The 26,081-nt window shown below is 42.1% G+C and overlaps 2 long non-coding RNA genes across 3 annotated transcripts in view; both read left to right on the top strand.

Moving 5' to 3' along the window:
- The first annotated feature begins 1,121 nt into the window (after nucleotides 1–1,121).
- LOC147651953 (uncharacterized) lies at nucleotides 1,122–2,001 on the top strand. The gene is made up of 2 exons (XR_015290081.1): nucleotides 1,122–1,245; nucleotides 1,606–2,001. It is a non-coding gene; the product is annotated as an uncharacterized LOC147651953 (long non-coding RNA).
- A 3,874-nt stretch (nucleotides 2,002–5,875) lies between these two features.
- LOC111931445 (uncharacterized) overlaps nucleotides 5,876–26,081 on the top strand; it is a 71,058-nt gene continuing 50,852 nt past the window's right edge. The window contains exons 1-5 of one of the 2 annotated variants that reach the window (XR_002865543.2): nucleotides 5,876–5,970; nucleotides 7,449–7,532; nucleotides 9,455–9,572; nucleotides 19,861–19,945; nucleotides 20,270–20,385. This is a non-coding gene — a long non-coding RNA (uncharacterized LOC111931445). Of the gene's footprint in view, nucleotides 5,971–7,448; nucleotides 7,533–9,454; nucleotides 9,573–14,070; nucleotides 14,141–14,716; nucleotides 14,776–19,860; nucleotides 19,946–20,269; nucleotides 20,386–26,081 lie in introns of those variants that run through there. The other variant, XR_015290080.1, reaches the window with a different exon arrangement.

Genomic DNA, 26,081 nt, shown 5'->3' with positions numbered 1-26,081 from the left:
TGCAGAGGTTTTTAGCTAAAAGGTTGCAGCTGGAGCAGCTGGTGTTGGACCAGATTCATGGAAAGGATTAGCAATGTGTGGTACTGTACGTGGGTGTAATTCATGAGGGGTTTGAAAGGTACAGAGGTTTCTTGGCACTTTGAAATGGCTGTTACTTTTTCCCTCTAAATGGAAGGATTGAAGAAAATGGTTGCTCAGTTTTAGAAAAGAAATGGTTTACATTTCTTTTTGTCTTGGTGCCTCAGATGCTCCATGGAAGCCAGTTCAGTCTCTGTTTACTTTGCACAGCATCGGTCATTCAGGTGACATTTCCATTTGTTTCACTGCCAGCTGAACAGCACCTTATGGGCTCTCAAGGAGCTCACTGACATGAGTGCCCTGACTACAAGATGCTCCTTTTCCCTCTTTGGGTGCCAGCACTTTGAGCCAAGCAGGCTGCTGAATGTCAGACTCAATGGTAGACTTAGAGTTTAGCTGGTGTATTCCTGAGGATGAAGCTGGGGACAAAATTCTGACCTGGCATCACCACTTGTGCTTTAGTGGATTTAATTCTGCAAGCAAGTGATCTGCTCTATGCAAATAGCTGATGCTGGGTGTCCTAAACCAAAGTGGAATGATTCCTGCCTAATGTGAGCATTCAGTGGACCTGCTGTCTGTATTTGTGTCTAAATGCTTTTGCATCATGAGTCATGAATGGCCACTTTTTTTTTTTTTTTTTCTTTTTTCCAGAAGGTTCTGCCACAGAAAAACATAAAACATACATTTTATTTCTTAGGTATAATGAGCTTGCTCACTGGTCTCTGATAGCTTATTAACGATTTGTAGCTGTGAAAATTAGGGATGCAGCCACTTTGGGGCAGGTTCATGAGCTGTGGTGTTTTGCTAAAGCCCAAAAAGATGTTATTTTTGGCAGTGCTAGAGACATTATGAAAGAACATCAAAGATCATTAATGCATCTTTTGTAAACACTGTCTCTTACTAATCTCTGTGCTTCTGCTTCTGGCTGGATAAAAGCTTCCCACTGAGATTCCTGCTTCAGCTGGTGCCCCTTTGGGGTCTGATAAGTGTGAGGCTTCTGAGCTGGTGCTTATTACTATTAATTAAGGAGAAGCTCTGTTCTTGGCAACCTGAGGCACAGTTTCATGAATCAAATGCAAACTGTTCTGAGCTGATCAATAAGAGTCTGTTGCTTTCTAAAATTGGAACCACTGGTTTATAACATAGTGATTTTGGGTTACTTTATTTGTAAGTTAATTGCTATATCATCAGCCATAAAAGGTGGTCCAAGAAGATCCACTTTCTCTTGACAATCATTGCCCTATAATTGTCCTTCTCTTTCTGTTTGACTGATTTGGAGGCAGATGTGTAGTTTTTAATTGGTTTTTAATTCTCCTCAGCTCTGGGAGGTGGTGACTGAACAGATCTATTTATTTATTGATTTGAGTTCACAACTCTAAATTATCAGCCTGTATTGCTGGTTCTTCTTGCTTATGCAGGAAGCTAACACTTTTTTTTTTTTTTAAGGAAAGAATTAATAGAAAACAGTTAAGTAAAGCATCAAGTGAAACTTTTGAGCTCATCTGAGTCCCTGTCTGTCTTTTCCAGAAGATACACTCAGGAATAAGCTCAGCTTATATGAAGGAGCCAAGGGCGAATCACTTCTGGAGCAAAGGATTGAAGGATCAGATCATAAATTCAGGCTGACTGAGTGTTTGCTGAAGTTCTTTACCAGAAGGTCTTAATATCCTTCCTGACAGACTGTGGTGGTTTCTGTACACGCTGTTCATCACACTGCAGTTTGGGACCCATAAAGCTGCTACCCAAAGCTCACTTGGAACTCTTGCAGAGTTGTTTTCAGCACAGCTGGACTGGAGGCACTGTTCAGAGGGGCTGAGCAGTGTTAGGTCCCTGTTTCAGTCCATACTATTCCCTACCTTTTGTTCAGGGGTTGTTACTGCTGACTGATCTTGCAGGATTGTGCAAATAAAAGTGAAAATAAAATTGTTTGCATTAGTTCTGTTTTCTGCATGTAGCTATGTTTGATGAGGACTTAGATGGTTCCTTTCCTTCACTGTTTATCACTTATAAGTTGTTTTGAGTCAGGGCAGCTGGACCCACCAGAGCTATTCATTCTTCTTCAGGGCTCTGGGCATGGTCTCCTATAGTGAAAATAGCAGAGGCCTGGGGATGTGTGGGTTCCTGCCTCCCCCCCTCCCAGGTATAGCTGCTTCCATGGTGCTGAGCTCACAGCAGGGTCTCTGGGCTTGCCCAGGTACACCTTAGACACCAGCCATGGATGTGTTTCAGGAGGGGAAAAGCACACTCCTGGAACATTTGAACTTTCTACCCTACCTTTTGCAGAGTTAGGAGAAGAGTCTGAGAAGTGGGGGGAGAGAATCAATATGGACATTGCCCATCCAGAAAGTTGCAGGAGTTTTCCTTGCCATCAGCAGCGTTCCAGCTGTGGGACCAGCAGCTGTGCCAAGCCCTGCTTGAACAGGAAGAGGAGCAGGCAGAAAGGAGATGCTTCCACCAGCCGCTGCATTTCTGGGTTGAGTGCCAGAGGATGATGCTGCCATGCTGGAGACCTGCTGTGTTATTGAACAGCATTTTGTGAGAGCTCCTGCTGCAGTGGCCAAGCTGGGTCACTCTTGGTGGGAGTGTGGTAATTAAATCTTGTTGTTTCCACCCCTTGCATGCATGTAGTAATTAAAAGAGCTTGTAATTAACGGGGCCTGGGGAGGGAAATCAACTGGAACCTGTCAATTTGAGCTCTGTTCTGATGGTGAAGATTTACTCAGCCAAGTAGCTGGTTTTCTTTTACAGCTTTCATGGGTCACAGCTGTACCTGGCCCTGTGAATAGCCAGTGGGGCTTGGCAGAACCCCCTGTCTGATCAGGAGGAAAAAATCCTGAACACATTAAGGATTTTAACTATCCCAGACATTTCATTTTACCTGTAAGTATCTGAGATGCCACTCTAGTGATATAAGAACAAATAGTTTGTGTGAGGGAATCCTTGATTTATACACATGTATATTTCCTTTAGCAATGAGAAAAGCTACTAAAAGAATAATTAAATTAAAATCAATTTGTGTTCTCAAAGGGGTATATATATGTGACCTCCTGAATAGAGCCAAGGGTCTTTAGAAATCACTGTAAAAAAACACCCAAAAGAATTTTTCTGCTGTAAAATAACTGTGAAAATTCTGCCTAATTTTTCATATTTTGGTGGTTTTCTTCCTTTTTGCAACAGACACAAACAAATTCTCCATTTTTGTAAAAGCCTTAGCTTTTCATAGCAGTTTCCAGTGGCTCCTGTGTTGGGAATCATTCCTGGCTTTCTCAGTAGCCCTTGAACAGAGAGAGTACACAACCCTCTCAGCAGGAGTGGCCACGGCAGGGTCTCCACTGTCATCTTTCCAGGAACCTGCTGCTGCAACAACAACCTGAATTTATACTTCAACACAAACTTTACAATGTCGTTCCCAGCATCCAGAAGTCTGCATCAATCAGGAGAAGTGATTTACAAATAGATTAAGAAAATAATTGAGCTGTATTGACCAGAGACAATTCAGGTTCCAAGGCGGTGGGAGGAGGAATGTAGATACTGCATGGGAGTGGATAGACTTGTCTATAACTGAGATAATGCCACTGAAATGACATGCCACCTCTCTGGGATTTAAAAAGTGTTACATTGGAAGGCATCCTCCTTGCTCTAAGTGGCGCTGACACCCAGCTGGCAGGATGGCCTTAGCCATGACATGCATTGCAGACCTTCCAGCTGCTGATTTCCTGCCAGAGACGCTTGGGGGATCCACCCTGCCTGGAAGCTGCTTAGGCAGTTTTACAGGCTCACTGTCAAATTGCAGGCTGCAGTGGGAAAAAAGCCCAAGCCAAACTGCAAAAAGCCCAAATCAAACTGCTTTGGAAGAGCAGAATAAACTGCTGCTCCGGAAGCCTCGGTAACTTTCCCCACATCTGGGAAGCCCTGCAGAAGTGTAGTGCCCTGTGTAATGAGGCACGGAGGGGGAGCTGCCAGACTCTTCCCCAATGTCTTTTTAGAGCTGCCGGTTTTACAGCAGCCAAACTTAGCTCATATATTCCTCCTGTCCTCTTTCCTACAGAAACTGCTCCCTCATTCCTCAGCCTGCCCTCCCTCCTGCCAGCCGCTGAATCGCAGAGAGACACCTGAACATTTAGCAGGCAGCTTTCAAAGCCTTTTTAGGGGTTTTAACTGCTCACCTCCTGCTGTTCCTAATGGAGCCAAGCAGTTAAATCCTGAACTTGAAAACCTGAAAAGGTCAGGGGCAGTTAAATTGCAGGTATGTGGTGTTCCGAGGCTGTCCCTGTGCGCGGCAGGAGCAGGGGTGGCAGTGTGAGCACACAGGCTGCCCGTCTGCTCAGCCCTTCCCAAAGCCTCTGGGACACTGATACATCAGCAGGGCCATCAGTCATGGTGCTGCACAAAGCACAGCCTTGCCCCGATCGCTGCGGGAAGAGAATGCACAGCACTGATTTAGCCGGGTAGGCGTGGTCCTAGCAAGTACAACCTTTGGAAAACAACCGAATATGGACTGGCTTTCAGTTAGTTTTCTAATTGAAAAATGTCTTAAGCCATGACATGGAGAGATCTCAGCTGCAGAATGAATGGCAGAGAGGCTGCTCTGTGGTAAAAGCTGGAAAACAGCTCTTCTAGGAGAAGAATATTGCCAGGTTAAATCTATACCTTATTAGCATGGAGTGACTTGATTGCAGAAGAAATTGAATAAATCCCTTAGGAATTTATGTGAAAGGATCGAGTAAAACAGACTACTTTAGTGAAGAATTTATGTCTTAGTTTTTTAATTTGCTATGTGTTTTTTTAAAGAATTGCTTTTAAATTCATTCAATTCCCATGGAATTTCTCTCCAAGGTTTTTACAGGTAGTAATGTTATCTCAATTTCAGCCAGCTACTGCTTTTAACTGGCTGAAATGTGTATTGCCTTGTGATGTATTCTTTGTTTTGCATTCCTAATTGGACTGTTGAAAGAGTTAATAGATGCCCATTTCAGAGGCTGCTTTCCACATCTTAATTGCAGTATAACTAATTCAAGCCTTTGTGAGTCACTTATCAATGTAAGGTAATAAAAGCAGGCTGAAAAGTGCTAGTAAATGTTTAAAGGATTCTCTATCTGATTGATATTATGAATCTTTTCAGTCTGTGTAGGAGCCATCAGTGGTTAGTGGTATTGTTAAGTCAAACCTTGTGATTGACATGGAGTGACCTTCCTATCTCCAAAAGCTACTCAATTTCCTTTTGAACACTTGGGTACTTCCAGTGAAATCTTGGTTTGATTTTGTTATTATTCTCAGTTCTGGAATGAAAAAAAAAAAGTGCTAGAATCTTATTCCATCTTATTTTGTATTATTTTATGTGTATACAGTTTGTTCTGTTCATGGACTTCACAGAATTCAGTGAGAGTAAGGTGATATATCCACTCACAGATGGGGATATTTAAAGGAGGAGGATGCTGAAGCACTTTAGTTACTACTAGTATTTCAGACATTTTCAGATATTTTATCACTGGATTTCATAGCATATTTCTTGCCATTTTGAAATCATAAAGAGAACTTTATAAAGAACGATAAGACAGGAGATAGCAGCTTTCTTTAGCCTTTCAATCATGCACATTTCTTAAAAGAAAAAATGTATTGCTTCTAGTTTTAGCTTTTACAAGCTTGATGGTGGGTACAAATAAGACAGAGATTTAATACTGTGTCAAAGTAATATGACTGAACAAGGTTACAGGGTCAAAAGGAGAAATGTTAATTTTCAGTATTGAATTAATCACTCCTTAACACCAAGCTGATGATATGCTCTTTCATTCACAAGAAGAAATCGCTGTTCACCTTGAGGGACTCAGAGCTGAGCATCCAGCCAAACAAAAGGATAGAGCTTTACAACTCTGCCACTCTCACTGTATCAAGGTACTGACTATGGCATAAATTGGTTCTTCTCTGGTCTGGCAAGTACCTGTTTCTGTGCTTTTAGCTGCTGCCACCGTCGGCATAGCTGAACTCAGTCTCTGGGCTGACAGCATTGTCAGACCCATGTCTGAAATGGCTTCAGATGCATGGGTCTACTTTCCCTTTTCCAGATGTCTTTCACCAGCCCTCAGCCAGTGCTCCCTATTTTCTCTGAGTTTTGTTTCTGCAAACTAAATTGAGCAAATTACGCTCAGGGACCCAGGCTTGCTGATTAGCTTTAGATTGTGAAAAGCTGCCAACTGAATAAAAGCCTTAACAGCATTTTGAGCCATTCCCCTGAATTTAAGTCTTAACTGTGGATTAGCTGCCTTAGAGGATTAGGAGTGTGATACACCAAACTTGCCACCTTTAGATTCCTACCTTAAGTGCTTATGAACTGAGTCTGGGTCACTAATAAATGTGTTTTGCTGCATGAAGCCTGGGTCCATATGCTGATCTCTCTCCTGTGCCAATCCTTTCATGGATAGCTGTTTGCAGTTCAAACCTGTCTTTCTGATCAGTGAAATTGCTGCCTAATGCACAGCATCTCTCAGTCTGTAGCATTTGTGCTGCTGTGATGAACAACGTCCTTAATTCCAGGTTAATGAATCGATGTTAATGAGCACTCATTGTCCACAGATGCCCACACGCCTTCAGAGGATGGAGAGAACAGTCACTTAACATCCCAGCAGCCACAGAAGGCACAAGGGAGTTCTGCTTTTTGTTGGAAGTTTCTCCAAGTATTCTTTTTCCTTGCCTTGGGCTGACTCTCCAGCAGTTCTTTGTTGTGCCTCCCTTGAAGCACCTTTAGCTGGCATGGGCACGTGGGCGCCTAACACACATCCAGCCATGGCCTCCGTGCTTTGTGAGGTATTTTGTGAGGCTGTGAAACTGCTCTGTGCCTGAGGTTGGCTTTCTGACTCCTGCTGTAATCTGATGGTGAGGAGCTCTGCAGGGCAGTTCCAGGTTTGCAGGAGTTTTGTGCAGGAGCTCACAGCTGCTTTCATAGCTTTGGTAATGGGACTCTGTGGGAGGTACTGCCGGGAGAGATGAGGAATCTGCGCCCAGATCTACATCTGGAGGATTGGAGGGAGCGCCCTGGGCTTGTGGAGCTGAAGGGTCAGGTGCAATGTGGCACAGTATGGGAGGGAGCAACCCTCAGCATGTTGGAAACTATCTCCTACAGCCTAATATGTTATACAGGAAAGCACTTTGGAGAAGTTAGAAGTGCACTATATAAAATCAGAGAGCACTCTGTTTCTGGGTAGTATGAAAAAACAGCTTTCACAAGCCTTGTCTCGTGCTTTGCATGAAGGTTTAGTGCACATATTAACCTGTGCTAGGACTGACAGTGTTGACAGTATTTTAGACACTTGCTTCTCCTTGTTTTGGCAGTGAGAACTTCCTGGAGTAAGGGGGCATTTTTTTTTTCTCCACAGAAACAACACTTTCTCCAACAAAAGAGTTCTGGATGCATGTTTATAAAGGGTAAATCATTTTGGATGGATGCATGTTTATAAAAGGTAAATCTCCCTGGGTTTTATTCTGGTGTTTTTGGGTTTGTGCTTTTCTGCCCTAATGTCCTGAACTGGGTTTGAAGAATGAATGTTCATGATCCAGTTGCATTGACTTGCAAAGAAAGTACTCGTCCCCACACCAATTTACTGGATGTAAAAAAAATATAATAATAAAAAAAAAAAGAGACCTGTGAAACGTTTTTTCTCCCTACTGAGCCTATTAGCAAGTCTCTGAGTAATTCTACAGGTTTTGTGCCATTTTCTGTACCCCCAGATCTTCGCAAATCAGCTTCGAGGCAAGGATAAGACTTGCCTAGCAAGTGAAAGTGTGTAGTCAAAGGCTGCCTCAGTCTGTTCACCTTTTATTCTCTTCTGGGGAAAGAGAACGGAGCTGAGCTCCAGCAGCAATGGAAACAAACACTAAGTAAGGGACCATTATGAACATCAGTGCTTAAAGGAAGACGGACAGTGAGACTTGACTACCTCTTATAGACCACAATTTTGTAGGTTATTCAGAATGTATTGATTGCCAAGAAGTAGTCTCTGAGCCAAGTGGATTTCTTTTTCTTTCTTATTTTCAGTTCCATATTTATTGTTGCAGTAAAGAAGATTGTGAGAACAGCTAATAATTTTGTTGCTGCACCAGACTGAAGCCAGAAGGGCTCTTTATTACTCTGTTTTTGTATTTGTTAAAGTGGCAGGGAGGCTGTTTCCAGCAGGGCATACCCCTATCTGTCTATTTTCTCACTTAACGTTTAGTGCAGTTATTAATAGTGAAGTTGCAATGTTTTTGCAATATAAGGCAGGTCATGTATTGCTGTAGCTGTACTGGTTAGACCTGAGGTCGTCTAAGCCAACAAAGAGCCAGGCCTTGCCTATCTGTGCAGAGGAAAAGAGATGATGGTGGCAGGATGGCAGTCACACCATAAAGATGGAAGTGACACTGAGGGTTCTTTTAGTCTGCCTTGCTGTGGGCTCAGCTATGAAAAGACCATTTTGCAATGTAATGGCAGGGAGAGTGTACAAAGGACAGCCAACATCTTCGTGGAGGTGTTTACAGAAAGGATGAAAGGCATAGAGACAAATTACATCAAAGGAGATTCTCAATAGTTACTAGGAAAGAAAAATTTATCATGAGGATGATGAAATATTGAAATAGGTTACCCTGAGAGGAAATAGGTTATCCTCAGCTGACTAACCTGACCTCAGACCACCTTGCACTGGGGGGAGATTGCACTAAGAGGAGGTCAAGATTCCTCCTGTACTTACTTTTTCTATATCTTTTGCTTCTAAATTTGAGAGTTCCTGTGCCTTTTGGAGAAATAATGTGAAAGCCCAGTTGAAAAATATCACGTATCTTTAATGAAGCCTGCTTGTGCCTACTGAGCAATCCTGAGGGAGCAGCCAGTGTGGAGAGTGAGGCCTGACGCTGAGTCTGGTGTGAGCAGGCTCCAGCTGTTCATTCCATAAGTATTTCAGCAATATTACAAATTTGGCTGATAGAAATCACAGTGCTCCTTAAAATCCAGCAAATAGCAAATCCCACCGTATTTTCAGCCCCTACCAGCCAGAGACAATCACTTCCCATAGTTAAACACAACCCTGAAGCAACTTCCCCAGCATTAAACACAGCCCTGTGCTGCCTGTGCCTCACTCCCTGCACGCTGTAAATCCAGGAGAGAGGAGGTTTCTGTTGTTTGCAGATATACAGTAAAATATGTCAGGACCATCGTGGAAACCATGCATAAAGAAAATCGTGTCACAGAAACAATCACATACTTTCTGGGTCTGCTAAAACTAGCCTGGGCTGGGTATGTCAGCCAGAGTGGGGATGGCGTGGGTGAGTTGACATTGCTGTCCCACAGTATTGCCTTGAGCATTCCTATTGGGAAATTAGTTTTATATGACTGTTTTCTTTGTTCCCACAGTGAAGGTAACATGGAAGTTGTCCCTCTGAACAAAGTTCCTCAGTAGCAGGTGAGAGTCTCACTCTTGGGGCTGGAAGGAGGTGTGCTGCCTCTGTGTCAGAAAGCAGCAGGACTTGAGGTAATGCTACCAAATCTAACAGAAAGATGTGGAAACAAAACAAGCTGGGGGTGGGGGGGGAAGTGAAAATTGATAATTCCAAACCAGAGCCTAAATCAAAGGGGGGAAAAAAGGGTATATTAGTTGTGGATGAGTTCTGGTCTGGAATTTCATTTTTGGACATGTGGGTATGGGTGGGGCAATGGTTCATAGGCAGAAACCATAACTTTAATACAGTTTCTATGTTGCTGATTCTGAATTCAAATCACAACCCACTTAATCAATGTCAGCTATAGAGGACTGTTGACTTCTAGGCCATTAACAAAACGATAGAATGTCCCAGACCGGAAAGAAAACATCCTTTGGAACTTGTCAGGTTGGATTAAGCAGCTGAGGCTGTGTCTCCTGGAGGCTTCCTGCAGCTGTGAGGTTGCTGGCACTGGGTTCAGTGTCCTCAGCTTCTCAGTCAGCCATGGAGCAAGGGAGCTGGAGCCTGGCCCTGTCACTGTGTGCCTGCTGGGGGCTGCATGGCCCTGCACGTCTCTGGTGGCATAGAGGGCTGACAGCAGGAGCAAAGCAGCCAAAACCAGCGTTACCTGGGCTCTCAGGCTTGTCTGCAAACCAACACAGACTGCCTGTAACAGCCCTTTCCTCAGCACTGCACTTCCAGTGTTTTCAACATGTTCCTTTACTTGTTTTGGCCTAGAAAGCATAAAAACCAGTGTCATCTTCCAGAAAGAAATGCTTCTGTCCTGTTTTCAGCTGGAATAGACTTTATCAACCTGTGATATTTTACTTGCTGTGGGAGTTGGAATGAGAATCAAACATAAAATTTTTCTTGATACATTTTAACCACAGCTGCAGTTTATCATCATCAGGCAATGGTAAATAAATAGTATGGGGCAGCAGGGGTGGGTGTATAGTGTGGTGATTTTCACCCATTTTTCAGTTTCTCAGAGTTTGGAAAGTTGCTCAGTATTGTTATTGGGTTTTCCCCCATCTTTTTAAAAATAACACCTTATCTTCAAGCATCCTGTCTTTGTCCTGTCATTGTGCTGATAGTTTCAAACCATGTGCTAATATTAATGGCAGGTTTCAGTCACATGGCATTGCTCTGCATTGCTCTGCCTGTTGGAAGAAATGAGGGTGGAGAAGTGCAAAACTGATTTTCCCAGCTACATTTTGCTGCGATGTGTTCAAATTTCTTCTGTGGCACTTGGAATCAGGACTCAGTTGCAAAGAAAAGGAGCAGAAAAGTGTGTGCAGACATGTGGGTTATGAGGGTGGGCCAGAATCTGAGGACACCAGGAGTTAAACATTATATTTACAGAGCATAGTCAGGTTTTGCTTTGAGATGTACCTGTTTTGCTGCTTTTTTTTTGCCTTTGCCTCAGGGAGCAATGGAAGACAGAATCCTTGCTACTTGAGAGAATGAATTTATTTCTCTTAATGTTGTCATTTAACATAATAACATGCATCCAGAGAGACTAGATGTGATACAGCTTTCTGGGAATGAATAAATAATTAGCAGAAATATGTGGGCTGTGCTTTTACAAAGCTTATTTGTATTTCAGACCAGGAGAGGAGCAAGTTCACAATTGTTCTTGCACCGCAGCTCTCTTGTATCCTTGTCAACAAAATTCCCATGTCTTTTCTTGGCCCTTCCTCTACTGTGTCTCTACAACAGTTCCTCTGCTGGGGAAAAGAGAAACCTTGGACTTGTGTTTGCCTTAAAGATTTTGTTTTACATTCGGACCAGCTTTTCTGTACAGAATTCTTTACTCCCTCTGGTCTAAAATGCCAGCATTTCCCTTTTCTTGGACTTGTTTCTTTTGAAGAGCATTTTGCAATGTTACATAGAAGAATGCCACTCAAAATTAAGCAGTGTATAATTGCTCATCTTGCAGCTCAGACCAGGTTATATTCTGGCCAGGAACAAGGCAATGACATGAGAACCTAGAGCTGACTGTACAGTGTTATTTTTTTATTATAGACGGAATAATAGGCTCAACCTTCTGCCAAATGCCCTTTCTTTGCCACACCCTTCTTACCTTCTTCTGTTTGTATAAGATTAGTGAAGTATAGAGAATGTTTAATTAAGTTTAATTGCATGACAGCTTAAAAGTGGGAAGGCAATTACTCATTTAATTATTGTGCTGCTTCGTGCTTAAAGTGTGTGTATAATTACTCTTTTTATAAGGACAGTCAACTTAGCAAGCTTGCATGAAATTTTAACAGGCCCATACCTTTTTAAATGAAACTAAGCAAAGAGAGAGTTGCATTCTGTTATCCAGGCATTCTCCCTTCTCCTGTCAGTTTTGAACGGTGTTAGCCTCCCTCCATGACATTTTTGCAGTGGGAAGGACTGTAACATTAATCACATAGCCCGTTCTCATTCACCTATTTTTCATTAACAGTTGTAGAACATGCTGAGAACTTGGGATTGCAGACACACCATTGTAAATTATTATTTGCTGCACTGTCTTCCTTAATTATTTCTACAGTGGCAATCTAATATATCATGGAATTTGACTGTGTTATACAGTCGAAGGTTAAGTGACTCCTAGTTATGAGTGCTAATAGGAGGAGACTTTTCCAGTGTGCATAAGGATTCTCAAAGGTGTCAAAACAACTACTCTTCTTTGTAACAGTTCAATTCTCTTCTGCCCAGACTAGTACTAGCAGTGAGGCTGAGATACTGAGGATTGGGCAGCCCAGTAATGCCTGGAGCATCTACCTGTGATGTCCAAAGGATGATTTCCCTGTAGAAGTCACGAGAGTGAAGTGGAGCAGTGAAGGAGAAAGCCGGCTATTCAAACACAATCACTTTTGTAATTGTAAGGGGACTCAGTCCAAGGTAGTTGCAGGCTCTAAAAGATTATTTTCTGTTTAAATAGCAAACAGTTAGATTATATGAAATCCCAGTGCAGAAAGTCCCTCTGTAGCTATTAGGCAAGCCAGAGAATTCCCCAAAGCCTCTCAAGGTTACTGTCAAATTAATTTCTGTGTTGATGAGTTCTTTTCCCTTTCCCAAGTGAGAGGTGATGGGAGGTTGCGTGTGGCAGGGGGTCTTTACAGTGAGTTAGTGCTTTTCTGTGGTGGCTAATGCTGACACAGCTGTCACCAGGCCAGCACTGTGTGAAAGCTCTGCCAGAGAACCAAAAGATCCTGCCAGACACCCAAAGGACTGTGTGTGTCTGGACTGGTGCCCTCTCCAGCCTGCAGCTACCCTGGTCTGTGCCTCCAGGCACTTTTCCTGCTTTTGAGGGTGGGGTGATCTAGAGAACTCAGGTCTGTGCTCTTGGTGCAGTCCAGAGCCCCTGCAGGACCTGTCCTGTGCAAAGGAGATTGTTCCTTGTCACTGGCAGCAGCTTTCAGCCTTTCCAGTCTCTCAGTCTGTATCCCTTACACATCTCCCATCCTTTGATGGCCCACAGCTTATCCACTGTTTCAGCATTCCTCCTGCAGCTCAGGTTTTGTTTCTGAACATGAAGGAGGTGATTTGGCCTTTCAGTAGCTGTTCGGGAGCTGCTGGCATTCATATATCTGTACTTCCCACTGTGAATCCTATGGCTGTTATGGAAACTTTTGTCAGCAAGATAAAATTTAGTGATAAGGCAGTAAGTACATTTATAGCATAAGCACTAGGGTAAGAAAATTTTAGTGAAAATACATGACATGCTTTCTTGCTTCATCTTTTTACTGCTGTCAGAGGGGAAAAATACGTGTTTCCTCGCAAGAAAACAAGAGAGCACCAAACTTGATATTTGGGTATTTCATCTTTTGTCAGATATTTGAAAGACCTGTAGGTACATATTGCACAGTGATAAGTAATTCCTACTAGTCTGTCTGCTGGGGGAGTGGAGAGGCAGGATTTAGAGGGTAGTGACCTGAGACAGCAAGTTTCTTCGTGTGGTCTGGAAAAGAGAGTGGGTAGCTGGCATTAAAAGTGGGGTAGGAAGAGGAGAAGGAATCAGTCCAGAGTCAGTAGGACTCCTGATACGTTCATAGAGACAAGGAAATTGCTGCTTTGCACAGGACTGTGCCAGCCTCTGGTGAGGCCCAGAGCTGCTGGGGAACGATTCTTGCTAAGACAGGTCCATTGAGGCTCTGACTCCTGGCGCCACAGGTTATAGCCAGTTCTCTGCTGCCTGCAAGCCAGCATCTCCCAGTTCCTGATGGTTGTGGTGTGTTTTTGTCTCTAATAGTCTGTACTGTTTCCCCTCTTCTTTGTTGCTTTAGTCTGTTATACCCTTCCCTCTAGCTGTCTGTCTTCCCTAAGACCTACCCCTTGTTACAGAATGTTTTCTGTTCCTTCTCCTTCTGAGTTGTCAATCCCACATGGTACCTGCCTCCTGCTCTGGAACCCCCTTGGAAATCTCCTAATATTTGAAACCCCATTGGTTTGTTTGATCTGTTCCCCTCCCCCTGTGCTCCCCATTGGTTTGTATATTGTGGATCCCACCCTTTGATCCTCCCCTGTGTTTTCCCTATTGGTTAAAGATTGTTCCCTCCCCCTGAGATCTCTGCCATATAGAAGCTCCTACACATGCAGTTTCTCTGTGTTTTGTCCCTGACCCTTTTGGAGAGTAAGCCTTTTTGGAAACCTCACAGAAGACCTCTTGCCATCCTTGCTCCTGCACACTTGACAGCCTGTGCCATAGAGCTTAAGCCCTACAGCTGTATCCTGGACTGCACTAATTTCTGGGAACAGCCCGCTCTTGGCCCGGTGCTGGGAGCTGCCTGGGGAAAATCCAGCACTGATGGGGCTGGAGAGAGCTGTTTTGGGAAATGTCCTCTCTAAGGCAGTAGGCTTCTGAGCCAGCAGAGCCATGGCAGAAATGTAATGCCTGGCAGAGCATAATGTTTACAGCCTAATAATAGTGTTAAATCCATGTTAAAGTTTGTACTAAGAGAAACTATGGGGACAAATAGACTCTGCAGTGGAAAAATGAATTTTTAAATTTTATTTTTAATTACCTGGAATAGAAGTGTCACCGTGGGGTTTGCAGAGGTGTGGGAGTGGGAGGAGTTGTGCTTAGTGCATGATGAGGTAACTTGGGCAGAACTGACCAATATGAGTGATATGTGAATGTCATTCATGTTGAATTAACATCAAATGAAGACTGTTTGGGTAATCAGCTGCTTCATTTGATGAGCATCAGGTGATCTGGATTTTCTTCCACCTTCCACCTGAACCTCATTTGCTGATTTGGAACACCAGGTAATAAAGTGCTAATTTCATCAGCTGTGTGACATGGGCGTTTATAGTCTGGAAAGTTCTGTGGCCTACTCAAGGGCTGTGGTTCTCCAGATCTGGGTATTTCATTTGTACTTAAGTGCTCTCTTCTGTGTTTACAAGGACTGTGTGTCTCTAGGTGCAGTCATTTATCTAAAAGGTGTCTATGGGAAATGGCCATTGCCTGGTGTGGGTGGGTACAGCCTTACTGCATAAACAATTACGGGTGCAGGAGATGGAAATGTGCTTGAGTGCTTTGCCTGAATCCTCAATTTGACTTGTTTGAACAAATGTGGCTTAGTTTTTTTCAGAGGAAAAATAATTAAAATCTTTCTTAATGGGTGTTCTACAGATATTAATAAATATATTATTATTATAATAATATATTATATATATAATATTATATATTGCATATATAATAATAAATATGTGTCATAGAGTCAATAAAGTTAATATGATTTTTAGATAAACTGTGCTAATCATATAGGCTTTTTCTTCCCATAAATTGTTTGGTTTTTTTAAAATTTGGTACAAAGAAGAAATCCTCACCTCAATCAGGCAGCAAAATGGCAACGAAGTTGTTTTTTCTTTTTTCTCCAGGAAAGGAAAATTTTCTCTCATACTTCATGTTGAAAGTACAAAAAGAAGTTGATAAATTCAATGCCAGTAATTTGCTTTCTTGGAAATGTCATACAGACTTACCAAAAAATCTATAGAGAGAAGTCTTAAGAGATGTTTTTATCATTATTATATATGGTTTCTTCAAAAATGTAGAAATAACATGTTGGAAAAGGAAAGGTCAAGCAAAGGCAGTTCCATGTAATTTTGCTCTTGGAAACCACAAACTGTACCAGGAATTTCTAGTACTCCTCTGGGGGTGGGTGCAGTTACTTAGCGGTCTGAAAGAGTATAAGAGATGAGATGTGTGATAAGGCTTACTTCCAGGAGAAAATAGATTAATCTTGCACAATGATTTCTGAGAAGTGAATTCACTTTATAACTTCCGTTCTTATTTTACTTTTTATTCTGAAAGATTTCAGGAATGCCTGAAATTTCCTGCTGAAAGACTCTTCTATATGGGAGAAAGACACAAACACAGGAAGCTGAAAACGAATCTATTTACACTACAATTTATTGGATACAGTATCTTGGCAAAATGAGGTGTTTGGTTTCTCAGGTGCTGCTGGCCTGAGGGGTAAACACTGCAGTGTGGTCATCGGTGCTTGCCACCCGATGAAGTGTAGGTTTGTTGGCCGAGGTGGTACAAATACTGCCTCCATCTAGGGACAAAGCAGCTCTGATCTCCTGGAGTAGTTTTTGTGCTTCTAGGCTGGCCCAGGTGTTGTTTTGATCTCAGCAGCTCTTTAGGTGCTCTGTCTTCAAGGACAGCCATGCAGTTCTGCTGGGGCAGTTCTGGTTGCTTTTCCAGAAACACTGCCCATCCCCAGGAATGTGCCCAGGAGTACCCTGAGCTCCTGGGGTTTTAACTTGAAAGCTGATATTCCCCTCCTAGGAAGGAGAAACTTCAGAGCAGAGAGAGGGGCTTGGAAGGAAAGCTCCCCAGGCAGGGAATAGCCAGGAGAAGCTGGCAGGAACTGCTGTGCACCAGGAGCACAGGAGGTGATTTGCTGAGGGAAAGATGAGGAAAGGAGGGGTTTTCAAAGGGCAAGTACTTACAAAGATTAAATGTTAAAGAGCTTGATCTGCAGCTGGTAAACAGGAAAATGCCAGGATGATATTTCTGATTTGGATGTCTCTACAGATTAACAGTAATTAAAGCTGGTCTTAGTCTGCTTGGGGCTTTCCTTTCCCTCAGTGTCCACAAGATTGGCCATCGACGTTAAGAATCGAGTATATTAATACAATTTTAAAATTTCTATTTATATATATTTTTGTATATCTAATATATATTTTTCCCATATGAAAACTCCAGTAGATTATGGATCAAGTCTGTACTGCTCCAGTGACGCTTCATTTGTTACCATACTTCTTTCTAACTTCATCTCTCATTTCTAATCCCATATTTTTATGACATACTGTTTTTAAATTTCCCCATACAAACCACTCAAAAATCAGTAATATTAACTAGACTGGTAACACAAGTTCCAGGCAATTAGGGTTTCTTCACCAAATTCTCCTTTGCTGTAAACATGCTTAGGAACATATTTATTTTTTTCTGTTTGGTTGGTTGCCTTTTTTTCCTCATTTTTTCTTCTTTTGTCTCTTTTTTTTCTTTTTCCAAGAATATTTGCATTGAGAAGGAACACAGTGTACTCTGGAAGAAGCTCTTTTTATGCAGGATGGCTTGTTCTTGGAATATAGAATCCATAGAGCTGCATGCTTGTTAAATGTGTGCAGGGCTGTGCCCTGAACTTTGTCACTGGACAGGGGATGAGTCAATCTCCTTGACTTGGGCCCTGATGTGAGTCCAGCTGAGTGTTTCTCTATGTTCACCCCTGCAAAGCATGAGAAAATAAGATTCTGCCGTCCTCCATCCTGGACACAGCTCTCTGTTCATATGCAACAAGCAGTCATAAGGCAATTACATCAATGGCTAATTCCAGAGAGCAGGATTGCAGCTTAAACCCCTGTATTAGCATTGTATTGCATATGTATATATTCTAGCACCATCTAGCAGTTTTCCAAGGTAATGTCTGAAATAATAAAACATAAAATAATAAAACAATGCTTAATCAAAGTTCATATGTAGTCTGGAAGGAAAGCCCCACTGAGTTATCTTTTGTGGCCAGCCTTATGTACAGATGCAATCTTATGGCTAGCCTGGGACTATTGGATTCTGTTTGTTTCCCGTTCAGGTGGCATTTGGAATCAAGCAGTTTCAATCTGCCTAAGCAGTTCTACTGATACACAAGGTCATACCACCAAAGAATTTGTACTTCTCAGAGTATCTGTTTGGTCACTTTGCTGTCTTCCACCTGAGGGCTGTGAACACATCAAATGGAAGACAAAGTGCTGTTCTGAGCCACAGCAAGGGAAGCTGGAGTTTCTGAGTCCTTCCAGGAGGTGCATCCTGAAGCCCTGTGTCTCTAATAAAGCTGTTGTGAGAGATGCAGATTGATGACACACCTGGTCTAATGCCCAGCTTTCCCCTTCCCTCAGGTGGCAGTCCTGTCCTACATGTGCAGTGGGGATCACTTTCAGGAGCTAAACTGGCAGGATTTAACCTCATAGCATCAGTTTTAGCCTGTGAAGGATGTCAGTGTGCACAGCAGCCATGCTGTGTATCAGACCCACTAGACCATAATTACCTGGTGGTGTGTAATGGGTGGGTTAGGGGGAAAGCCAGTGGAATATTCACTTTAGGCATTTTTAATCAAAAAATAAGAAATGCACATATCATTTCATGTGATGTGAAATGAGACTTATGGCAGATCAAAAGCTGTGATTTTTATGGTTGTTTTTTTTTTTTTTTCTGAGCATATAATACCTCTGGGATCCACCGTGTTCTCGCTGCATGTAATAAAGTCAAGTAAAGGGCGGAGAGATAACTCAACAGTTGCTGGTATAAAAGGTTAGGATACAAATGCTATAAATACTAGGTTGCAAGATAAGGCTGTGTAAAGCATAAAGTAGGGCTGTTTTTTTTTTGGAGGGGAGAGATAAACCCAATCAAAGAAATGGACAAAAAAAACCCCGCAGCCATGTGTATCAGATATTTTTAAAAGTCCAAAATATTATTTTTAAATAACTAATAAAACTAAATTCCTGCTAGCTTGAAACAAACAACACAAAGCCAAAAAAACAAAAATAGGCAATCACCAGAACAATAAAACAAAGCCCAACCAGGCAAGTTTTGGGATCTTTGTAAGGAATAGCTTCCTCGAGTTATTTCTAGCAGGCAATTCAAAACCTCAGCAGTTGTCCTTCTGATGAGCCTTTAAATCACTAAGCCTTTATCAGTGCAGAGTCGAACAACTTTTCTTCCAGCAGGTTTTTCCTGCCATTTCATTTGAATGCAGCAAGGCACAGCACAGTGTCACTCCCCTCAGAGTTAGTGTAGCTGTTTTATATTTGTGTCTCTCTGTGGGGTAGGGCAGGCTTTACTCTGCTTCTCACGATTTTGTTTGTAATGTTGCCCTCGTCCTTCTGGGTTTATCCAAGAAATCACATTACAGGTGCTGTGATCTGAGTTGTCTGTTGGCCAACATGGCTGAGTGTCAACAGGATTCCTGGTTTCAAAGGAAGTTGTTTGGGTGTTTTTCTACATTCTCCCAGTCAGAGTCTTGGGTGAGGGTGCAGGGTTACATAAAATATGGCAATGTGTGTTTTGACAAAAGGTGGGGGTTATGTAGAGAGCATTAAGTTTCACTTATCCAGAAGTGGTAGCGGCAGACAGGGGAACTTTGTTCAGTTTTGTCCTTTGGGCCAGGGTAGGAGGGTCTGAGTGATGTCTGAACTTTTTCTCAGGCTGAATTGTGGACCCTTAGGGCTTTAGAACCTTGAGCCTATCCCAAAATAAGGGTTGTGATCCCATTTATCACTCCAGAGGGGAGGGAGCTTCTCACTCTTGACCTTGTTATGCTGCTCTGTGTCCCTGTAGTCCCTACAGGTATCCGAGAGTTACCTTTCCTAACACGTCCTAAAGTGGTACCTTCTCAGCAGTGGGAAGTGAAAGTCAAAACCTTCCACTTCAAAACCAGGACCTTTGCTTGTGCTTCCAGACTCTTGTCTGATAAAAGATCTCCTTACCTTCTACTGCATCTTCCAAAATTGCTCAAGCCCAGTAGATTTTATCTTGTTACTTCTCTTAGTGCAAATGAAAATGTGGCAAGCTTCCAGTTCCTAAATTCAAATAGTGTGGGAGACAAATGTCTTTTTTTTTTCCTGTGGCATCTTTCATAGAAGAATGAAAAGTGTGTGAACAGGAATTGGAAACAGATTGTCACCTAAATGTGTTTAGGTGCCTTTGAGACCAAGCTGGTTTTGTCACACCTGTGGTTAAATTCTGACATCAAGTTTACTTACTTGTTGGGACTTTACAGGATTTCAAGTGGAGAAGAATACATTTCTTTCCATGAATTGTGAAATGACATAATGATGCCTTTCTAGATATTCTTCACTGGAATGGGCATAGACTCAAAGATCCTCTGGTGACCAGGAGAACCTGAGTGTTGGCCAATAAACCTGCACACAGGTATCAATTTTACCTAGAGTCTACAAACAGCTCTGAGTATTTCTCTTCTGCCTCAGTCTGAGGAAAATAAATGACATTTCCCTGGCACATTCTGAGTGTGTGCACACACTTGCTATGCTCTGCTGTTTTACCTCCTGTCCTTTTGAGCTTTTGTATGCAGGAAAGCCCTCTATCTATTCTCTGTACAAATTAAGGAAGTGCTCAATTGTTTTGTCAGAAGGCATTGGGATTCATCTACAGAGGGAATTCCCTGGAATCCTTTGAAAGAAAGACTCCTGAGACTACCTGTGCTCAGTCTGAGCTCTCACCTCATCTGCCTTTCAGACTGTGCACTGGCCTATGGTTGCTTCTCTCCACCCTGAAAACTGCCTTTGTTGTTGGAGCTGTCACAGTGCTTGTTCCTGAGTGCCATGAACTGTGGTGAACATCATGTAAATGAGGTAAGTGCTCACTGGAGGTTTTTCACTTGCCACTGAGCTCTACAAACTTGCTGTTCCTCATACTCCTCTAGCCCACTTCTCTTGGTTTTATTGCCAAGTCCTCTGAATCACTCCTCTGGAGCCCCTACTGCCTTCCTAGAAAAAGAAGAAAGTCTGAAACTAGGCATAACATTCTTTTGCTGTTGCTTCAATACTGTTAGATAGCCTATTTATCTCTATTTGCACAGCCAATGTACTACTTTCTCACCTTCTACTTTGCAATTAAAAGGAAAACCAAAGAGACAGAGCTCTAAGGTTTTAAGTAGGAGCAGTGACTAGAGTGACCATGAAGGAATGAAATATTTCATGACACAGAGCCTCACTGTGTAACCAATCACCTCTTTGTGCTGCTGTAAAATCACTTCGCCATCCTTCCCAGCTGTTTCTGCTCTCTATAGGTCCTGTCTTGGGTGCTGCCTGGTTTTACCTTTGCTCTCATCTAGTTTAACAGGGTGAGTCTCTAACAGTCTGCTCAGTGAAGAGGTGAGTGACTGACCTGTGTCGCTGGAATAACTTTGAAAGGCTGGCAATTGGCATTATTACATTTCCATTAACCACTTAGACACACGATTGTATGCAACAGGAAGACAAGTATACAAATGAAATAAAATCGTTCAGGCAATACCAGGAGAGGACAGAGATTCCTGTTAGTGAAGCAGTGACTCCATGTGAGCATTTTCTGTTCTGGATAGCAGATTAAAGTCAGCTTTGGAAGCTTGGAGGGACAGAGAGAAAGAGGGAAGAGGAAATGGCAGAGATCAGTACAGGCATTTTCCTATGCAGACAGAACATTCACTCTGAAAATGAGCAAAGTAACCCCTGACCCAAAGATCTTTTGAAGGTTTGTGAATGACCCCATGGTAGATCAGTGTGAGGTGCCCCAGGGAGGCAAAGATTTAGTTCCAGGTAAGTGGCTATAAAGCCTGGCTAGTGTGAATTCTAAAACCTCTGCCTCAGGGGATGGGCCCTGTGAGCCCTGGAAGAGTTGCCCTACCCCAGACCCTCATGGGGTGGCAGCCCAGGGGTTCTGATTGGGTTTGAGCCCCTGGGGTTTCTCCTTTGCTGTGTTCCTAGTGGTCCCTGACCTTAAACTCCACCCTGGTTCTGTCCCTCAAAACCATCACCCTGCCTCTGTTCTGGGCTCTCTGTCTCTGGGTCTGAGTTTGTGTTGAATAAATGGTTTCCTGAGCAGAAGTCCATCTCATTGGTGTCCCATGCCTGCTCCTGGTAACTGTAGCTTCTCTGGATGTGATCCTGTGGCTGTGGAACACAACAGCTTAGTGTTGAGAAGTGACTGGAAGGAGCCACAGAGAAAATCCCCCGGCAGATGAGTGAGCTGATCCATTGCAAATAGCAGTGTTTATTAATTTTCGTTCTAAAATGAAAACAAAACAGAAGTAATGTATTTAGGGTTCAATACATCTGGGCCACAGCTTGGGGTAAAATGCTCTCTTATCACCTCCTGAGCAGAAGTGAAAAGACTCATCAGTGCAGCATTCTGAGGACATTTAGATGAGCAGCTGCTGCGAGACTGCACAGATGGTTGCACAGTATCCGAGTGCTCCAGCTGCACTTCAGCCCTGCCTTCAGACACTTGTGCTCCAGGGGAACCAGAGGCTGTCAGTGTAGGACAAGCACCAGCCTGCCCAGAGAGGAGAGATGCTTAAAAGCTTAGGAATTCAGGCTGATAGGACACATGGGCACCAGGAGATCCATGAGAGTTCTACCATGTGCCACAGTGACTTCTGGTAGGGTTGGGACAAATTTATTCCTCTTCATTAAAGAATAGATCTTGGCATTTGGAATTTTTTTCCTGGGTTCATGCTCCTCATTGGATAAATACATTTTAAAGGTGTGGATATTTGACAAATTTTCTCTCCAACTCTGCAAGAACAAAAGGAGTTGAAGACGTTTTGGTACTTCTAATTTAATCTTGCACAAGATACAGATTTTCTTCCTCTTGTTTCCAACAGATTTTATTAATGGAAGAATTTAAAGAAAGGTTTTATACTTACCCTAGTACAGCAGCTGCCATAAGTTTGGCTGGTTATTGAAAGTTGTAATTAAAACAATAACTGCTTTCCAGTGATTTCCTGGGGATGTGAGGCTGGAAGGGAAGGCTGCAAGGGTGTGATCAGCCCTGCCTCACAGCAAGAACCAAAGGATATCTCCTCATAATCTCTGCAGGAAACCAAAATTTATGTTTTGAGTACGGCATTTCTCTTAAAAAACAGGGTTTGAGTGTACTGGTAATAATACAAGATACAAGTTGTGTTCCCTAGAGTGGAGCATTCAGATACAGAGCTTTGATTTTTCTGAATACTAATGGAGAAGTTCCTGTACAAAGGGGGACAGAAAAGTAATATAGTAATAAGAAAAGTTTTTACAGAAAAGTAATATAAATAAGAATAAGGCCTAATTTAGTTCAGCTAGAGGTAAACACCTTTAAGCACAGAGGTGGGATTGTTGGAATTGATGGAATTACTGTGTTTCTAAATCCAGGTCCAGCTGAGTGGAGTTTGGGTGGTTGATTTAGAAATAGCTTCTTCATGTGGAGAGGACACAAGCAAAAGAGAATAATCTGAATTATGTTTTGGAGTGGAATAGTTACTTCACACGAATCCTTCTGCTGATGCTCTCAAACTTCATTAACTGAAATTTAATTTGGTTGGTGTCGATTCACTTGCAAAGCCAGTTAAACTAAGCTAGAGACACACTTTTACTAATGGCTGTAGCTCAGACAAGTTTGCTTAGCAAGTGTCTGTGTTGTGCTGCTGTCAAAGGTGTTCCTGTCCAGCACAGAGGAGACAAGGGCCCAGCAGCTCAAAGATGGGGTCACCACTGGATGGGGTGATTTGCCCAGCCTGGTAAGATCTGCTGAAACCTCAGCCTCAACTAAAAGCCATCAAGATAAGACCATTGTCAGTGGCCCACTTGCTCTCCAGCATCTATTTCACAAAGGCTCTTCTGCAATAGTTTATATGGATCTTTCATCTGGTGATATTAAAATGATGACTCATTCATTTTAAACATTGTGTTCAGAATTGGAAATAAAAGGGAGACAGCATTTAAAGGAAATTGGAAAACTTTACTGGTACTTCAGATGTTCTCTCTCAGATTTTGGGAAAAGAACAATAATCAATTTTTCAAAGTTGTCCTTCTCTGACTACTGTAGCACCCCAGAAAAACCAAACCACGTATCTTTGCCTGGGACTGTCTAGTTCTCTGAATTTTGATATGCTAACATGAATATTCTGAGTTAGGTATTGATTTTAAAATCTTGGCAATAATTAAATGGGGACACAGACAATCTGTTTGTGCTTTTTCTGTTGCATCTTGAACTGGATACTTCTCATTTTATTTAATCTTTAACTGGAGTTGTACTGCTTGGGAGAGGTAATGTGTATCATTCTTAAACTAATGCAGAATAAATAAAATTAACAAATCACCCAATTCCACTTCCATTCTACTACAGTAGTTAGGGGAAAAATAGCATCTTTCAACATTCTTTAAAAGGTGTTTCATCAAAGACTGATAAGCAAGTACTAGCAAACTGAAGCTGCTTAATCACATCATAAAAATACAGAGAGAGTTTCTAGATGTGTACTATAAACACACATTTCCAGATAAATACGTAATTTTAACATTAAGGTACCAGTCTAGAGGGAGTAAATTTTTTCAATCTCTTGTTCCCATGAAATTGTCCAGAATGACGTTCACTGTCAGATATTTTTGCAGATAGAGCCCACAGTGTATTTGGGTGTGATGCTATTTGCAAGTACTATTGTTGTTGTCTCAGTTTCTGTGGAAACAGAGGGACAAATCTCACAGCTCTACTACAGGGAAGGCAACCAGAGCCTTTAAAATTCTGCTGTTCTGCCCTGGTCTGTTACTAAAGAGCAAAGATTTGTCAAGGCTAATGAATGTCTAGTACACAAAAGTGGAGCTGTGTTAAAGCTACAGAGTAAAAGAAAGCATTAATGATTTACTTTTTATTTTCCTTATATGGCATATGGAAGACTCTCTAATCCCTGTTTTTTTCCCTTGAAGTGCTTGTGGTATTTTCTGTTTCCTGGTTTTGTGGCTCTTGAGCTGAGGTCTCAGGTGCAAACTGAACCTCAACCATGGACTCTGTGGCCTGAACCCCTGATGAGCCTCCAAAGGAGATCACTGTGCAGAAAAGGGCTCAATAGGAGGCAGAAATAGCATACTTTCTGATAAGGACAGTTAAGCCTCACAGATTTGTCAATTTTAATAATTTTTTTAGTAGCTAGAAAACAAATGCATTCCAAATAATGCAGGTTACCTTAATATGGGAGCTTTATCTTCATTAAAGCAGCTTCAAGAATGAAGATGCCCACTGTTTTCCCTTAAGTTGCATGTTCTTGCCATTGCATGGATAAAAAAATTGGAAAGAACATAGAACTGGATGATCAGTTTTCAAGTGGACAATGTTGTTAACAGAGAGAGACTTGTATTTGAGTCAGTGCTGATTAACATATGATCTTTGAGATAATCGTGGTCAAAATAATTCTGGGAGTGAAATGAGGAAGTGAAAGTGAAAACAGGAGATGGTTTGTTGACAGTCCTAGGATTGTCAGTATATTAATGACAAAGGGCAACCTGAAAGAAATGCAGAGCAAGTATATGAGATGAAGTCTTTGAGTGAAAGAAATGGTGGATGTAACTTTGTGTAGATAAATGCAAAGTGATGAACAGAAGAGGAAAATAATCCTGTCTGTACATATAAAATTATGGATTCTGAGCCGTTTCTTTCAATTAGGAATCAGATTTTAGCACCCTGATGGATGGTTTGGTGAAAATATTACCTCAATTGTCATTACTCTCCTAAAAATATATATAATGTGTTAGATATATTGTGGAAACAATAGAACAAATGAAACCCATCCAGAATCCTGTGCATACTCCTGGTTCCCTCTGCTCACTAGGCTTCTGGGTATAGCTGGAAAAGTTACACAGGGAGGTGTAAAGAAGGTCCTGAAACCTCAGCACCATCATACCATACAGAGGAATAGCCTTTAGGGTAGAAAAGAGGTTGTTGAGAGGGAATAGGCAGAAAAGAGGGGAGAGTTTGTTCATTTTTTTCCCTCCAATAGTAAAATTAAGAGATATCAGATGAAATCAGCAGGTGGTCAGTTCAGCACTGATAAATAGCAACAGTAGATTGCACAGCTTGCAGAATGTTCCACATAAAGTAAAAGTTTACATGAGTTCAGAAAAAAAAATGGGAAAATTCCTCTGAAGACTTGGAAATATCAAGACATTGTTTCTGACTCCAGAAATCCCCAAACTGCAGTTTTCTGGAGAATGAAGGGGTGCTTGGGGGAAATAACAGTGCATTTGTCCTGAAGCTGTAGTGTGCCATATTCCACTATCAGACAGGCTGGGCTGGCTGCTGGACATGAGGGGTGTTTGATCTGCTCAATGGTTATATCTGCATATATATTAAAAAAAAACCCCAAAAAGAAACAAAGATCTCTGTCTTCTGCTTTGTCCCTTCCCTTTGTAAAAAGTCCCTATATATCAAAGATGAAGAAAAAAAGGCAAAATCTTTGCCTTGTTTGAGGAGAACAGATTGTACAGGTTTTTATGCCAATTCCTTTTTGAAGTGTTGCCAGAGAACTGTGGGAACAATG

This window comes from Cyanistes caeruleus, chromosome 8, assembly GCF_971803275.1.
Source record: "Cyanistes caeruleus chromosome 8, bCyaCae1.hap1.1, whole genome shotgun sequence".
Lineage (NCBI taxonomy): Eukaryota > Metazoa > Chordata > Aves > Passeriformes > Paridae > Cyanistes > Cyanistes caeruleus.
Note: the sequence above shows the minus strand (reverse complement) of the source record. Positions and strands in the feature narration are given on the sequence as shown.